This window comes from Aulostomus chinensis, chromosome 4 (genome assembly GCF_037954235.1).
Source record: "Aulostomus chinensis isolate RoL2024-O1b breed Wild chromosome 4, RoL_Achi_v1.0, whole genome shotgun sequence".
In the NCBI taxonomy this organism is placed as follows: Eukaryota; Metazoa; Chordata; class Actinopteri; order Syngnathiformes; family Aulostomidae; genus Aulostomus; species Aulostomus chinensis.
This window is the reverse complement of record NC_141323.1, coordinates 10,349,351-10,366,422: the sequence shown is the minus strand read 5'-3', so window position 1 is coordinate 10,366,422 and position 17,072 is coordinate 10,349,351. Positions and strand designations below refer to the sequence as shown.

The 17,072-nt window shown below is 47.8% G+C and overlaps 1 long non-coding RNA gene across 4 annotated transcripts; it reads left to right on the top strand.

The window, feature by feature from the left end:
- Positions 1 to 4,692: 4,692 nt before the first annotated feature.
- Positions 4,693 to 6,895, top strand: LOC147262646 (uncharacterized). Of its 4 annotated transcripts, none has more exons than XR_015112574.1 (4): positions 4,693 to 4,740; positions 5,297 to 5,619; positions 6,340 to 6,413; positions 6,571 to 6,895. It is a non-coding gene; the product is annotated as an uncharacterized LOC147262646 (long non-coding RNA). The 4 variants fall into 4 exon arrangements; XR_015112572.1 differs by lacking the exon at positions 4,693 to 4,740 and adding an exon at positions 4,749 to 5,167; XR_015112571.1 differs by lacking the exon at positions 4,693 to 4,740 and having other exon boundaries at positions 4,749 to 5,619.
- Positions 6,896 to 17,072: the final 10,177 nt, after the last annotated feature.

Here is a 17,072-nt window from a genome sequence, read left to right as displayed (position 1 = left end):
TGCTCTCCTGCTTTTTGTACTTGTACAGTTTGCAAAACTTAAGATACTACACACATGCAGTCAGTCCTAGAAGTTTTAATATCCTCAGTCCATGTCTTTTTCCACTGGGACATGTCAAACTGTCTCCCGTTGAAGAGGACCGTTCAGTCTCGCTTCAGCGCCGAAACAGACGGACATCCATTATTACACCCCTACGATGTGTTGCTGCTGCCAAGAGGGGAATGTCTTGGAGGCATTTTGTTGTTTTGCTATAGCAGGATTGCACAACAACTATGTGGCCAAATTTCACCAAGCTCGCTAGTTGGGTGTAGCATGGCCCAAGGAGGAACCTGTTGAATATATAGATAAATGCATAGATATTCAAGATGCTGGTCATCATCATTCTTGTACCTTTGGTTTGGCTAAGTTTGCCACAGCGGAGGCACATAGGCTCTCCTTGTGCCCCCTCAGTTCACTTCAGGCTGAGACGAATAGGACGTACAATCTAATATTTCCTCCAGAAATTCTTGATGTTACCTTGAGACAGAGAAATGCCGCTAATAGTTAGCTAACGGTCGCTAACGTCCGGCTATCAGAAGTTGCTGAAAAAATTTGAAAGTTTATGTTGTAAACAGACGGTTGAAGCTAGCTGTGGTTCGCTGATAAGGTGAGCTTCCTACGCTGTACTTACAATTGCATTCTCTCTTCAGGACCTGTAAGTGGTGGGTCAGTTGAGAACATAATCGTACCACGTAAAACACTCAAATCTCATCACCTTTTGTGTCCAGGGTTTATTTCAGAGCACCAACGCTGTCACACTACATCTCTCGTTTCATTTAAAATTCACTGGAGTAGTAAAAACGGAGTCCAGTGAAGAGGAACTGTATGGGACTGTAATGAGGGTTCCATGTTTTAGTCCCAGGTGTTACCAAGAACGCAGAGTTATGATTTACGGAAACTTTACTATCTGGACATATAAAATGTAATGGTCTTGTACCGTTTTTGTGAGTGGAGGAGGAGTCCATTGTCAGGAAATAACAGACTCTGTGGAGGCGGCATGTGTCTGTTATTATCTGATAGCACACGCCCCCTGGAGCGCTATCCGTATGTGGGACACCGTGTCAGAAATCAAGTGACAACGCTGGACATTATCACACATACCAGCCGAAAAAGAGACAAATATATTCTGATACGCTAAAGCAGGTAAACTCTTCAGCACCTTTCTCCCCGACACACACACACACACAGCTTGGTTTAATCAGTGTGGATGTACTTCGAAGGCCCTTTCCCCCTCCAGTGCCAGGCACCATTGTGCTGATGACTCCACTGGCATATTGATGTCAAGGCTTTATTGTGTGGGTTTACGGTGGAGAGGGAGTGTTGATTATCTTGTAACCTCTCCACCCCTCTTTCCACACCTCGCTCCCTCTTAGCTAACAATGTTGATGTGTGTGTGTGTGTGTTTAGTCTAATGAGAGCTACAGACCCACAGCTTCCTTTTCACATGTTCACGCCAAAGCCTCGATCAGACTCTCATGGCAGTGTCTACGTGCTGGGTCTCTCTTATCCACCCGCTTACATAAAGAAGAGCTTTGAAGGGTGTTTGTTTTGCTCCCCCATGTCTGGCTGTCACCGAGCTGCTGCCTCTGTCCTTGTTCTAAACCCAGATATTAAAGTTACACAGCGGCAAAGATGCAGCGAGCGAAAAAGAGGTGAGATGATAGAAGATCTATACACAACAGGAAGAAAAAAAAAAAAACATAAAGCGAGTTGTGGGAGAGTAAAAGGAATAGTTTCTGAAAGTCAGACTTCCAAACAGGCAGACAGATCATAAAGACAGAGTCGTGGTTAGATCTTCAGACAGCCGCCACCACCAGAAAGAGCTGTTGAGAAAAAGGGGATGAATAAGCAGGATGTACACGATGACAGGCATTCACCTCTTCACACTCTGTCGATGCCATCACCCTGCCTTTCTTCAGTAATGAATGGGGTGGACAAAATAGCAGAAACACTGTATTGCAATGTGCTAGCAAAAAAACTTTGCTTTATGTTATGGACTGAACTTGAACTTTGTGGTGCAGAAACGGATCACGTTCTTCCTGCACTCTTGATTCCCCGACTGGATCTAAAGCAGGGGGTCAGGCTGTGTACCATCAGACCAGAATTGGTCTTCTCTTGGAGTTTGACATTTCCCAGCAGGTTTTTCATGCACCTTAATCACCTAATCTGACATCGCGGCATCACAAAGGACCCTGATGTGTTTCAGTCAGAGCTCCACATGACACGAGGTCGCTGTCATTCAATATAATCTGGTAACATATGGAGAAACGCATGCTTAAAGTAACTAAAATGCATTTGTACAATGAAAACGTCCCTGAGGGGGTATTTACTTCCGCCATGGAGGTGAAGGCAAAGATAACCACCCGACTTGCTACCGTGCTATGAAGACTTAGCGCTGGTCCTCTCTGAGGCAAGCAAAGGTCGAGGCAGCAGAACCACCCAAGCTGCACTGCTCCAGAAACGACCCTGATGGGTGGTCCAGCCTCAAAAAGCACCAGGGCAGCAGAACCCAGTAGTGTGAGGAAAGGCATGGGACGCTCCGGCGTAGCAAGGAAGAGGTGGGGTTTCGTGGGGTTCTGCCTCTCTTGAGTGTGGCAAACTAAACAGGCTGTAGGGTGCTTCATCAAAAGCTGCCCCCAAATACCGGCAAATTAATGGAGAACGCGGTTTGATGGATCTGCAACATGACACGGTGGCCTGGATCGCCTCCACAGAGCTGCAGGTCCAGAGGCACTCGCCAGAAGAAGTCGTCGACGGAAAAACAAAGAGGCCGGTTGTCCCCAACCTTGGTGGAGGGGAGTGGTATGAGCCAAGGAAGAACCAATCACATTTTGGGGGAGATGTATTGAACATCAGTTAATACTTTTTTTTTGTTTTGCAAAGCTCGCCTCAGCTGAGCTCCGCATTCTCTGATCGATCTCTTTGGCTTTGCCCCCCGTTGGCTGAAACTGAGATGTTTTAATAAGTTGAGACTTAAAACTGCAAGCCTTAAAGGGAAACGTGGAACGCGTACAGCTCTGAAGGACCTGAACCGCTCAGGTCATTAAAACCTGCAAATGTATACTTGATCCACAACCTCCGGGTGGCTGTGGCCCTGCTTATTTCCTCTGTGTATTAAAGAATCACAATTAAGGAACCTAACACACTTACCATTGCATCATTACATAAAGAAGGTTCTTCTCGTGTGTGTTCTTGTGTGTGTAGTAACAGCAGTCGTCTTTATTTGTCTCACTTGCTCTTCCCTGTGTTTGCAGCCCTCCATCTCAGTTCTGGGCCGCCATACAGCCGCAGTAATTGCCACCGGAGCGATTGCTCCTCATTAGATACTATGGAAGCTGTAATTGGCCATCCCAGGCTCGGCGATCAATGCCACCGTTATTACCAGGATCTCAGGCACCCGAGCCCCAGATGGCAGGCCCAGCCAAGGCCAGAGGGGGACTGGAAGGGGGAAAGAGGTCAGGCTCCACAGCTTGTTATGGCTGCACAGCGGCTGGACAACTTGCTTGTCTAGGTGTCTATCGACATCTCGGCGTCTGACATCCATCTGCTCTCTCCATCCAGCTCATTGACGCTTTCCCTTCACAGGAGCCGTCTTTTGGCTTCATACCATCTCTCACCCTGCTCATTAATGAGACTCCTTTCACTCGGCGTCTCAGGCTGCCATGCAAGCCCTGTCAGAGGGTCAGATTTATTACTTTATTCTGACTTTCAAGTTTTAAAAGTAATAATTAATGTGAACACCAGGAGGGTTCAGTCAGGTGCAAGTAACTTGGAAAAACAGCTCTTTTATGATGCCCACAAAGTGCTTTGCTACTGCGGACCGGCCTCAAGTTCCAGTGTTGAGTCACAGATGAGCCCACACACAACAGCCAGAAGACAAGATGAAGGGCAACGAAGGACAGTACTGCAAATTACCCTGAAACCTTGTACGAGCCTGCCAAACTAACGAAAACAGAAAAACAAAGGAAGAAAAAGACCAAATGGTTTATGACACTGTTCAGTTACTGATCAGTCGCTACAGGAAGCAAAGCATGCGTTTATTGGTTGTTATTTTAGTCTAATATTTTCCTCCAGTCTGTAAAATAGTGACCTTTCGCCAGAAACTGGACAGTGTTCTCGCAAAAGCATGCTAACAGGCTACGGCTGAGCTAACATGCTATTGCTCTCTGTAGATTCCTCTCTGAGGTCTTCTAGATCCTGAAATTAGCGTCTGGGCTAAGCTACCTCATTACTGTCAACAGCACCTGTGTGTGCAACGAGCTGTCATTCAAATGAGGGGAAAAAGACAGTTCCTGGTTTTGTTTTTTGTTAAAAAAAAAAGGTGTTCCATGTGATTTCTGGAAGCTGAGACCTTCTTTTGACCATATCATATGGAATATGAATAATTATGGAATTTGATTGCCTATGATTGACAGTCTTCATGACGCAGACTCTACAATGTGATCCGAAAGTTAGTCTTGCTCATTCCAGTTCGAACTTCCCCATCCCTCTGCTGAATTTCATCAGAAGCCAGTAACCTGCTAACAACCAAACGCACAGGCGATCACATCACCGTCACGATCAGTGCTTGATCCCAAAATTGATTGGGTTTGTGAGGGACGCGATTGTTAGGTTTAAAGACTGGGAGAGTTGTTCTACTTCAGTCAAACTCCTACGCTGCACACCTGAAAGCTCTTAACAGACGATGCCGCAAAGCTGCAGGTGAGGCTGGCGACGCCCACACGTTCACCTGAGACCCACCACGCTGCACTCTCACGCGTCTCAGAATGATTGTGGAGCTGCTATTTTAGGCGCCGATCGTCTGGTGTTGTTTAGTGAAAGACAACCTTCCCCCACGCTGAAGTACCTGAGACCAAACCAGAGCTGCACTCCGGTCACCCTCGATTATCTGTGACGGACAACTGGAATCTCTGGAGAGGAGTTTTCCTTTCCAACATTCCCTTATCGCGCTTTTAAACCATTACCAGCAAAAAGCATCAAAGCCTCAGACGTCCCAACCGCGAGCTCCGGCTCCGGGGAACAGTGGATCACGCCGTTAGATGAATTTGTGCCACGCAGAAGCCCAGTTTTCCTTCTCGGAAGTTGAAAAGCTTTAGTAGAAGTTTTGCTTCACGACCACATGATGGCGGTATTGAGTCACAGTGAATCACATCTTCTTTTAAAATATAAGGGAATATGTTTTTATTCAAAATGATTTACTTTGGCTTGATCCTTTAGTTTGCATTAACCGGTAAGTGACTATTTTCTTATTTCCAAGCCTACAGACGTCATTGGGTGTCATTGACCACTGACCCTCAACTCAGTGGCGTGTGAGAGCGTTTCAGGCGTGGTCGAGGACTGAAAACACACAAGCGATGACGACAAAGGTTTAATAAAGCGCTCATGTTGAGTATAACCTCCTGTGAAAGTGCGGTAAAGCTGGATTGTTCTTGTGCGTCGCCATGCGACTCAACACATGACGGCTGGTTTTGTTACCAAGGAACTGTTTTCCACCCACGACCCCCACGAGGTCACAAAGCGCTGAGGTGAAGCCTGCAGAGCGAGCGTCCGGCCCAACACGCACACCGACAAAGACCTCCGGTTAGTTCGCTCTCTGCAACATTATTCAGCCCCCATCTTTTTATTTTGGCTCAATATGACAGTAATTAACAAAATCTACAATAATAGCTTGGGTGTAAAGTCAACCGTTGAGTCACTGTGACGACACGGTGACGCTGATGGTCCCCAGAGGCGTGGCTGGAACAGCCGACAGACCGCATCAGCTACGGATGCGGTGCAGGAATGCTGGACATCCAGGATCATGCATGTGTTCTTCCCTGAGCGAGCAGAGGCCTCTGAAGTTCAGAGGCAGGCTGGGGTCTGCTGCGAGCACGCATTTGTTGTGTCACACTGCCCTCTTCAGGGCGAATGGAGAACGTGACAGGACACGTCCGATCACCGTCCTGGCAGAACGCCTGAATCTCAGTGTTGGATGACATCAGTTTTCTGTCCTATGTTGTGTCTCCACGAGTCTTCATCCGTTCATACTTGTGTTAGCAGCACGTCACTTTTAAGAAAGATGAAGAGGATAAGAACATGCAGGGAATTAAAACACCGATGTTTTTTTTCTTCAGATGTGCGATCAATTGATTAATCAATCAATGGGAAATCATCAGGGAACAGCGGTACAAACATGATTTATGGGCTTTCTTAAGAAATAAAGCCACAACTTTTTCAAATCCGCGGCGTTGACAGTGCATCTGTTGTTCAGAATGTGAGAAATGTAAATACATATCAAACAAACTCTTCTTGTTTCCACAGGGCCTGTTGACTCAGCCAACATCAGTTATGGAAGAAAATCTGAAATCTGCAGAAATCTCAGTCGCAGCGTGAAGGTTTGGTTTGCTCCTGAAAGCTAAAAAATAATAATTGTATTCGATAAAGTTTGAAAGTTCTCCAGCACAGGTTGAGGGCACTGTTCTGTAACTCTATTTATTCTGCACAATCCTGGGGATGAAACTGAAATTTCTTCTTTTACCACATGACAAGAAGAAGCTAACGGTGAGCGAATGAATGAGAAGGAGCCTCTGAGGGGGCGTGGACTCACTGACCGGCAGGTTCTGACCTCCAACATTCTGAGTTCGTCAAATCAGATGTGCAGGCGGAAGTGTTCCCTGCCTCCTGCTGCTGCAGTACCGCCTTCCTCCACATGATGCCAGTGTTGTGCTGGCAAACAGGAACGCGTCTCCTCAGCTCACCCTGGGACAGCAGCTCTCACCGACTGTGCTTTACTGACTCCAGTGAACAAATATGAAAGATTAAATGATTGACGCTTTTGCCTTTGAATAAATCGAATACAATAAAGATGAACAGTTTATCCAGATAAACCCTTCGTTTTCTCAACAGTCCATTATTGAAGACTGATATGAGCGACTCCACCTTTGCAGATTATGTATGTGACCGTGCTCACACTTAGGATCCTGGAACGCCATCTCAGGTCCCGTCAATCTACCCCCCCCCCCCCATTCTGATCCGTTATTGGCCCGCTGGGTCCAGGAAGCACTGGGAGATAAGGATAAAGGGCAAAGGGCCAGGCTTGGCGATCCCTCTGATAGCACCTAATCACATTCATTACATCAATTAGGGCAGAGCGACACGACGCAGGGCTGCCAGTTAGGACCTCCATCTTCTGCTGATCGATGCTAAACACCGACCGCATCCTCCAGTCCTCAATCTCCACCTCATACTCCAGCATGCACCCCCGCCTGTCCAACTGGGCCCCCACTGGGAACTCATCTCTGAGGGCCGACAATATTTTTTTAGGGCTTTTTATTCTGATTCCAACGCTGCAAAGTTATCCAGTAGACCGCAGAAAACCAGGTGCAAGAGTAGAAAATGCGCGTTCATGATACTGTGCAGAATTCAAGTTGACTGAGGCAACTTTGATTCCAGACGTCGTCAGGTTAAAGGCCTCCCATAGTCAGAGTAAATAAACAAAACCAGCAGCACCGCATCTGTGACATTATCCAGGCTCGTGGATGAGCATTATCCCAATAGATTGGCAATGTTCAATAGTCTGGCCCACTTTCACAGAGAAGACGTGACGTGGGTTGAGGCAGGAGTTTGAAATCCCAGACTCAATCCAAATAATGATTACCAAAGTGGAATCTTTAAGAAGGCAAAAATGTGCTCTCGCTCTTAAGTCCACGCTGCAGTTAAGCCCAGCACAATGCTCTTCAGCATGGACGTAGAAAATCATAATCTGAGCGGGTCCGTCATTAGATGTAGTCTCAACAGCTCCGCTCCCAAATGACAAACCACGGCGCGTCTTCTTTCTCCCCGACGACAGATAACAGGAGCTCGGAGAGGCGTCGTTCTCATCGTCAACACGGAGAAGTCCGGTGTCAGGAGGACATCTTCTTCCTCGCCGTCATCTCTCAGCTTATAGCCTTCACAATGGGCCGGAACAAACCAAATCCTGAACGTATATTAATTTGAGTTGATTTTTTTTAAAGGCACTTTAAACGTATCTTCCTCTTCTGAGCTCGGATGAAATAAAATGTTTGGAATTTGTAAAGCGTGAAGATTTGGATGGTCGAGGCTCCAGGGGACAGGCACACCGGGGTGGATGGAACCGGTGTGATTGCATCTCCTCCCTTACCTCCATCAAGGAAGTCATCGGTTCGGCCTGTGTGCCTGTGAGCAAAACTAATGCTTGTTTGACTCTGGATTTGTCTGAGGTCTCTTGTCTCTCAGCCATGCGATGTTATTCTGCTGCTGCGTCCAACATAAACCATCAATGGAAAAGTCAACAAGCTGAGGAGTGTTTCTCCACCAAGCCCGCTCCAGGCGTCGGGGAGCCTTCGGACCTTCTCATGTGCTGCTATCCTGCCTCGGTCGTGTGCTTTCTCCACCAAGTGTGTGATATATCACTTTTCTGCAACTACGGGCCGTCTGCTTGTCTTTCACATCAGAGACGAAGGGCTGGGAAGCTGTGATTGCTTCGCCAGTGAAAGCACCTTGATGCCGGAGTCTGGAGCTCTTGATTGCACCATCTGCCTGATGGTGCAATCTCATACGGAGGAAATAGACTGACGAGAGTGGCGGAGGGTGCAGGACGGAAAGCAGTGATGGCTTCCCAGCTGAAAGAGCCGCCGCTCTCATTCCCCGGGAAAGAAGGGGATCGTGGGGGAGACTCAGGTTTATAGGAGGGTTTTGTGTTTGTTGGTGATGAACCTGCCATCATTCCATCACCTGCCACCCAACCAGTCAGGTGCAGTAGCTGTTTCCACCAGTAGAGGGCAGTAAGTATGATTATTTATCACATGTAGAGGAGAGCGTCTGGCCACCCAGGCCATGGTGTCATGACAGTTGCTGTCATTGGTTGTAAAGTCATTGCTGACACCCAAAAGTAGAGTTTCCTGGACGCACCTGAAGGCTACAACCTGTGTTTGAAGGACAAATGTGTAGCTTTCAGTGAGTTGGTGTCCTTCATGAGAGTCCAAGTGTGTATTTCTGCCCTCTTTAGGGGAACATTTTCAGCCTGTCAGTCCAGGATTGTTGTCTTGTCGTCATTTTTGAGTGTATGTGGTGAATCTTGAGAAGGTGCTGTGGAATTCTTCCTCTTCCTGCATGTTTACTGACCCACACGTGGAGCCAGCCTGCCCCCCCCCCCCCCCGCTAGACAGCAGACGTGTGTCCATCTAATATTTTGATATGTCGCATTTCTCCTGAAATTCCTGGACGTCATCTTTGTCCCTGTAAAAAATCAAAAAATAACACCTGCCCAACCAAAAGAAGCTCTCCCGACCTCCCCAACCTCTTCTTCTTCTACTCCTTTTTGACACTTCCGTGGTCCTGGTTGTTCTGCGCTACCTACAGCATGAACCGCTGAACCCTCTGCACTGTGTTGCCAGTTTTTGCACAAAAGTAAATAATAATAAAAAAAAAGCACAGAAATCCATTGTGACATTTCAGCAGCGAGCTCAAAGTAATGAAGTAACATCGACTAAGACGCTAGGACACACCCACGCTGCTGGGAATGCCGCGCAGGGATGTCACATGATTAGAGCCACATGTCTCGGTCCCCAGCGTGTGCTGCTTCCTGCAGGTGTTGCGTGAGGATGATGAGCTCAGGTATGGTTTTCACTCCTGGAATGTTGTCTGGTGTACTCGCGGCTTCAACCCCATGTGATGCGAATCGACGCCGTGATGGACGGCTCTGCATGAAACAAATGTTTGTCTTTGTTGAAAACTAAATGAGTCGTGACAATCACAGTGTTTGTGTGTCATCAGTGACCTCCTGGCTGAGTTTGTTTCCTTCTGAAACCCCCCCCCCCTCTCGTTTTCCTCTGCAACAGAAAACCTGGCGACACGGGGATGAGCGACAGGCGAAGAAGAGGTGAAATGGCGGCGAAAACTGGAAGGAGATAAAATGGATAGATAAGGTCAGGGCATGGAAGAAAAAATAGGAAAGTGGATAGATTGAGAAGAGGAGAGAGAGAGAGAGAGAGAAGGAAGAAAGGGGAGGGAGGTGGGTGAGAAGAGTGATGCTATTGATACACTCCAGAAAGAGGAGAGGAGGGTGCACTCCATTTTTCCCCCTCCAAGCGCTATCAGAAGACATACATTACAATGACAGCACCACACCAACCACATAAAAAGACACACCGCCTTTATTTCATCTCCCACAGATAGTTATTAATAAAAAGCAGGACACACACACACACACACACACACACACACACACACACACACACACACACACACACACACACTCACTCACTCAGATAGAGGAAAATTGATGAGGAAGAGTGATGGGGAGTAGAAAAGGAGAGACGAAGGAAGAAGATCACGTTGTGAGGAGGCTTGTCCCCCTGAAGTTTCGAGCAATGGCACTCACTCCTCGATTTGTCAGCGTGATGAAATAAGCAACAACGCGATAGTCCGCACTGTCTCCTGACGTGACATCGAAAGCATCTCTTTTTCCTCACTCCTCTCCCCTTCCAAGTGTTCATTTATACCCTAATTTCTTTTCTTACTTCCCTCGCAGACTCTCTCAGCCTTTCTCTCGGCGAGTGTTATCAGTATCTGACACACAGTGAATCAGGGAGTATCTAGCGGCCCGCTATCAGACCTCTCTTCATCTCCCACTGCCCCTCTGTGCTCAGGCCTATCAATCAGAGAGCTGCTGCCAGGACTGATGCCACCGACGCCACCACAACCACTGACACAACTCGCATCCGACCAGAATAATGCAATAAAGCGCGATGTTGTTACTGCGGTTTAAATGGCTCCTGAACGAGTTTCCAAGTATCTAAAGAAGGCAGTTCCTCAAGAGTCTGACGAGAATCGGCTAATAGAAGAGGAGAGCTGCTTGGATGTTCCCACCGAAAAGATTTCAGGGGAATTCTGGACCTCAATCAGAGATTAGGTTGACTCCAACACTGGCTCAGCAGCAGCTGTGTGAGTCTGATCGTACACCTCTAATCTGGCCGACTGTCCGCTGACCCGGGCAGAGGACGCGGCTGCGGTCAGTAATCGCTGTCATCTCTGCGATGTTTTTTGCTGTTGTTGTTTTTCTTGTCGTGCAAAGACACTGAAATGCCACGGAACCGGTTCCGGTTCTGTCTGTTCCAGCGGCAGACGCTACCCAGCTAATGGAGCAGCGCAAACAGCTAGCTCTGCCCTGCTAACGTTAGCGGCTGCTCCAGTGTACCTCAGGCATCCTGGTCCCAAACGCGTTCCTCCAAAATATGCTCGAGTTCGTCTGCAGTATGGAATCTGAACGTCATGAAGATGTTTCCAGTTCTTCTTTCAACCTTTTCACATGGATGCAGGGAATCTGATCAAATGTGGTCTTTCACATGTCCAGATGAAGACCAGCCCTCAGGATCCAGGAGCTACAACGTGATCAGATACCCTCCAATTCTGTGTTACTCGTTCCTTGTAATTTACAGATCTGAAATTCAGCAAAAGCTCCCAACACGAGCAAAGAAGGTGGTCCTGGACCCAAGACACCCCGGGATCACAACAGGCCACCAAGCTAGGATGCAACTTTTAACTTTGACACCTGTGTGGAGTGAATGTTTCATGACTTCATTATACACCATCACACACACACACACACACACACACACATACACACTGGACAGTGCAAACACATGTATGTACAGCACTCACACTGTAACACAGCAGTATTTGACCTCAAAAGCTGCAATCATAAATTAAGTTAAATCGACACAACATGTGATGAAAGGTGAAGGGGGGGGGGGGGGGGGTAAAGTATGTTTTAGACTCTCATCTATTATTGAAGAAGCCACGAGATCCAGATCCCATCAGGCCGGGGACAGTAGATAGTGTTTCATGGTGGCTTTGTCTTTAAATATTCTCCTAGATTGAAAGCTTCAAAGTAAACTTCAATTACAGCCGTGATTAGATCTGGCCTGCTCCATTAGAGGACATTCTAGCTCGGGGGGGTCGGGGGGGACGGAGCGAGAGAGCAGGGTGAGGACTCTCAGACCCCCAGCCAAGGAATTACTAACTATTGATCTTGCTGCCACAAGCCATCTGACAATGACATTATAGTTGTGCAGCTTCAGAAGCAGCAGCACAGTCCAGCCCAGGCGCTGATGCAGTCCCAGAAAGCACTCAGACACGGGGATTAAGTCCCGGGTCATTTAGGATGGGACTGAGAGTCAAGAGTTCCTGCTGGCTGGAGGTTCAGGTTCCAATTTGAGCCAGTTTTTATCACTCAGTATTAAAATACACCATGGGACATGTGATGGATACTGATTTTTAACTAAGCGCCTGTTTCTGTGACGGTGTGTTGGCCAGTTGGGATGGGCCAACCACCTGTGCAGGCCCCTCCCCCAGTGCCTGTCGGGATAGCCTGTGGCCGACGTGACCCTGAGCAGGGGAGCCAGACTGAAACATGGCTGGTGGACGACAGATTTCTGAGACTACCTCTCTCAGGTGATCCGGGTCTGTTTCCAACAAACAGAACCAAACCAATTCATACGGACTAGGAAATGAACCCGATGTGGTTTTTCAATTTGCTTGGGACAACTCAGACACACCTCAGCTGTGGAAGCAGCCTGCGCGCAGGAGGCAGCATCGGCTCACTTGAAATCTATTTTCGAGGTGAACCTGGGTAGAGGTGGGGGTGGCATGACAGTCCACGTCAGAAGAATCCAGCGCTCACACGTGAACTATCTATTTAGTGCTGGAACACCTTTGTTTTGCCCACAACCTATAGAAGATAATGTGTCTGTGCCAGGATCGTCTGAGGGTGGGTGAATCACCTGCAGGCAGCATTCAGCTCCAGTTCAGGTGTAACCAACCTGTTACAGTCAGATTAGATAAATCTGGTCAGCTGTGTTTTCATTTACGTCTCGGAGAGCCGTCCAGAAAGCAGCTGAGGGCCGGTCTGATGGCTGCCGACGTCGGTTCCAGAAATCATTTTCGCTTGGCTCTATTCCCTGAAATGAGCAGATTAAGTAGAAATGACAGGAAAATCTATGGCTCTCATAATAATGATAATGATCCTGATGGTTTTGACGATGCCAATACTTGTTACTAATGACAGTGATGATGACGGATGTGATAATGATGGCGCTCCCAGTGATGTCGATGCTGATGATGATGATTGTGGAAATGAGCATGTTGATAAGGTAAGAAATGTTCTTTGGTTCCTGATAACGCTTCTGAAAGTCTTCATCGATAGTCCCACTGACCACCTTATCTGCTGCATCTCTCCGTCAGCCATCCACTTCCCCTTCCTCTCGGTGAGCAGGCCTCCGAAAAGCATTACAGCAACCTGGCCTGCATCCTGACACGAACACGGGAGGCTGAATTAAAGAAATGTAACAAGGAAGATTTAGAATAAAAAACACAAGGGTGTGAGAGAAAGGGGAAGTGAGGAATAAGACGAGCACTCAAGTGGGAGAGGGGTGGATGGAGACAGAGAGGAGAGAGGGGGAAGAAAGGGAGAGCGAAAAGGCAGGGGGAAGATAGATCACGGTCCTGAGCGATTGTGACAAGCATAGACCCTATCAGCCGCTGTTTGTTTGCACACTCCCCTCTCTGCATTAAAGGAGCCGTCCAGACCGCCAGCAGGCCGCGAGCGCTCCATCTCATCACCTGACACGCCAACAGATGTTATGGGCTGATAAGAGCCCCGCGGCCCGCTTCCCTTTGCATCTACGATTACCTCTGCACAAAGGAGAAGGGGCAGCGGGGGGATGAGGACGGAGGTGGAGGACGCAGAATGGAGAGAGGAAAGGAGGCACGAGGAGGGAGGAAATCAAATACTTCATGATGAAAAAAACGGGAGAAATGAAATGGATGTGTGGAAGGGAGGTGGGAGATTGCAAAAAAAAAAAAAAAAGGAAGGAGAGAAGGAAAGATGGTAGGGACACACTCATTTGTCCTGTATGAAGTGGTAAATGGTCTCGCCGTGCTTCCTGGCCCCATGCTGTTTGTCTCCGTCCTAATCGGCTTATTCCATAAGCACGGCTGCACCATCGTCATTAGGCAATGATAATGATATTATTTAACAGGGGATGAGAGAATTAAGGAGGCGCGCTATCTGATGGCGAGTTTTGTTCACTGCCTCATTTCCTCATCCTCGCTGCATTTCCAGTTGATAAGAATTGTTTTGCAATGGCGGGCTACTTTAATGACATGCACGGGCTTTATTGCCTAAAAACATCATTACTCTAACTTTTATTGTGTATTACATGGCTGGTTTGTTCTCTAACTAAATTGGGATGTCAATGAAAAAAAACAACAACAACAACAACAACAAAACAAAAAACTGTGTGGAACATTGCTCTTGTTCTGGCGAATGTAACCCAATCACTGCAGTACACACACACACACACACACACACACATCTCCCTCCTTCGCTGCGCCGCTTCCTCCTGATCACTAATTTATGATATAATTTAACAATGTTGCTATATTTGTTCCGCTAAACACTTTGTGTGGCATCAAATTACGGCTCACAAAAGATCATAGAAACCCAATATCATGCATCCGATTCTCAGCCAATCTGAATGGAGAGATTGTGTTGCTTTTCTTTTCCGCTGCTTGGCTCCAAGTCCAGAGGGGGACAGATGACATTACTAAACACAAATCAGCCAATAGAATAAACAAACTCGGGGGATAAACAACAATGCAATCTCCATCTACGTGTAAACAATATGGAGCGTGCACGCATGTGGGTTCTCTTGATGAGATTGAATATGTGGAGATGATAAGCCAAGCAAGGTAATCAATGCAGTAATGATGATGACGAGGGGGTGGGGGTGACGGGTGGGCATCGGCTCCTATCGCGTGCAGTCATCAATGGAATTTCTAAAGCCTGCCCCTGTGTGTGTGAGTGTGTGTGTGTGAGTGTGTGAGTGCGTGAGTGTGTGTTTGTGCTTGGAGCAAAAGCGTGACAAACGCGTCATCTCGTGTGCGAGGGAGATAAGCTCTAAATAATTGCGGTCTGACAGGCTTGAATAATGGCCAAATTAGACAGAAGGTGCACGTTATTATGAGCGGCAAACATTCAAGGCTGGTTTGAGATGTAACTGGGCTTGATTAAGGCTGAGATGATGATGATGGTGTCGTTAGAACCCCACCACCACCACCGCCCGCCTCACCCACACGCACACACACACACACACACACACCCCACCCTAATCCCATTTCCACTCCTCCACTTTCCCCCCTTTTCTTCTCCTCTGTGGATTAGCATGGCAGGCTGCTCCGCTGAGTTACCTGTGGACGACCTCCTGTTGAGCTGCTGCCCACACACTGAGAGTGAGAAAGAGGGATGAGCAAAGAGAAAGAAGATGGCGAGGGCGGCTGATTATCAACGACCGTGCTGGCTGATAAAGAGTGATGCAAGGTCAGGGAGAGGACGGGGAAACAGTTGGGTGAAGATGAGTTTGTGGTGGAGATGCAGAGGGGATGGTGCTGGTGCTGGTGGTGGCGGCAGCGGCGGCGGGGCGCTTTGATGTTGATCAGCTTTGGCTTTGGTGTTTTGTCTGTGCGGCGGTTACGCCACGCTCAGGTACAAAGATGAGAAAGGCCCCTCCTGAGGCTGGGTTGGAGCGAACCTGAGGGCGGCGCGACCAAGACAAGGAGCCTTTATCCAGTCTGAGGATCAGAGCAGCGCTGCAGCATGACCTCATGGTGGAAATACAGGATGAAAAATGCCTGAATCAAGCATGCAGCCGAGGGGAAACACACCGGAAATCAATTTCTCCGCCCGACGTAAACCTTTATGACATAAATTGGAGCATATACCAAGTTAAATGACATCAAACTGATGTAATTTTACACCACCCCTTTTAAAGGAAATAAACATTATTGTTGCTTTCTCAAACACGGGTTTCTGATGGAACTGACCGGGAGGAGGAGGTTTGAAAGACATGTTGTCTAATTTGATAGCAATTATTGAAGGAGTTCACCGCTGCCAAATCAGCTTTCGCAGTACAAAAGTACTACCAGGGCTGGAGAAAGAAGAAAAACACCAAAAACTGAATCAGTGTTTCCTGAAATTGAACCTGAAAGGGGGGGGGGGGGGGCAGCATGCGTCAGAGTTAGAGTGACCATGGCAACCAAACCAAAGGGTCGCTGGTTCGATCCTCACTTCCCCAAATCAATCACTAACGTTGTTTCCGCCTCCCTCTGGTTCAGTTGTTATGTTTTATAGTTTTTTTCCTCTTGAACCGACGGCAGGTCAGCTGGAGGTCACGCTGATGTCACACTGATGTCACGCTGATGTCACACGACACAGGAAGCCAACATGGAGCCGTTTAGTAAAATCACTGGTTGTTGGTGAGTTTCTGCCGCTCACGAGCAACACCAGCTGCTGTTGGCGCTTTGAAACGTCCGGATTGTCACATCTTAGTTTTGCTTGTTTGGAGAGTTTTCCTTTTTTTTGGGTGGTGGTGGTGGTGGTGGTGGTGGGGGGGGGGGGGGGGGGGGCAGAGGTATCACATCCATGATGTCCATGCCCATCGCTGGCCAACCACATGGTTATCGTGAGTGATTGGAAGATTAGTGTCTTTACAAGCTTATCTGTGCAGACCTCCTCGAGGTGGTCGGCCTCCTCCACTGAATTGTAGCGTCAGATCAGTCATATAGATCCAAGATGGTGGAAGGGGGGTTGGTGGTGTGTATTTATGTGTGTGTGTGTGTGTGTGGGGGGGGGGGCTGGTAGTGGAGTAGATCATGTGCATAATCGCTTGTTTATCACCAGAGCATCTCGCCAAATTACTAAACCTCTAATCACAATAACCAGAGGAGGAGATGGATTCTTCGTTCATTTTAAACCTCTGTGTGTGTGTGTGTGTGTGTGCGTGTGTGTGTGTTTGGGGGGTGGTTACTTGAAGGCTACAGGTTTGTACATGATAACATTCTGTATATATTCATGCTAATGGGGATATTTGAACGTAACCAACGTTAAAGCCTCCACGCGGTGTTGCTGCTGTGAGCTGGAAGTCGTGCCGGAGCTCCAGATCCAGTTCTGAGTCTCCAGTGGGACATTCAGGGAC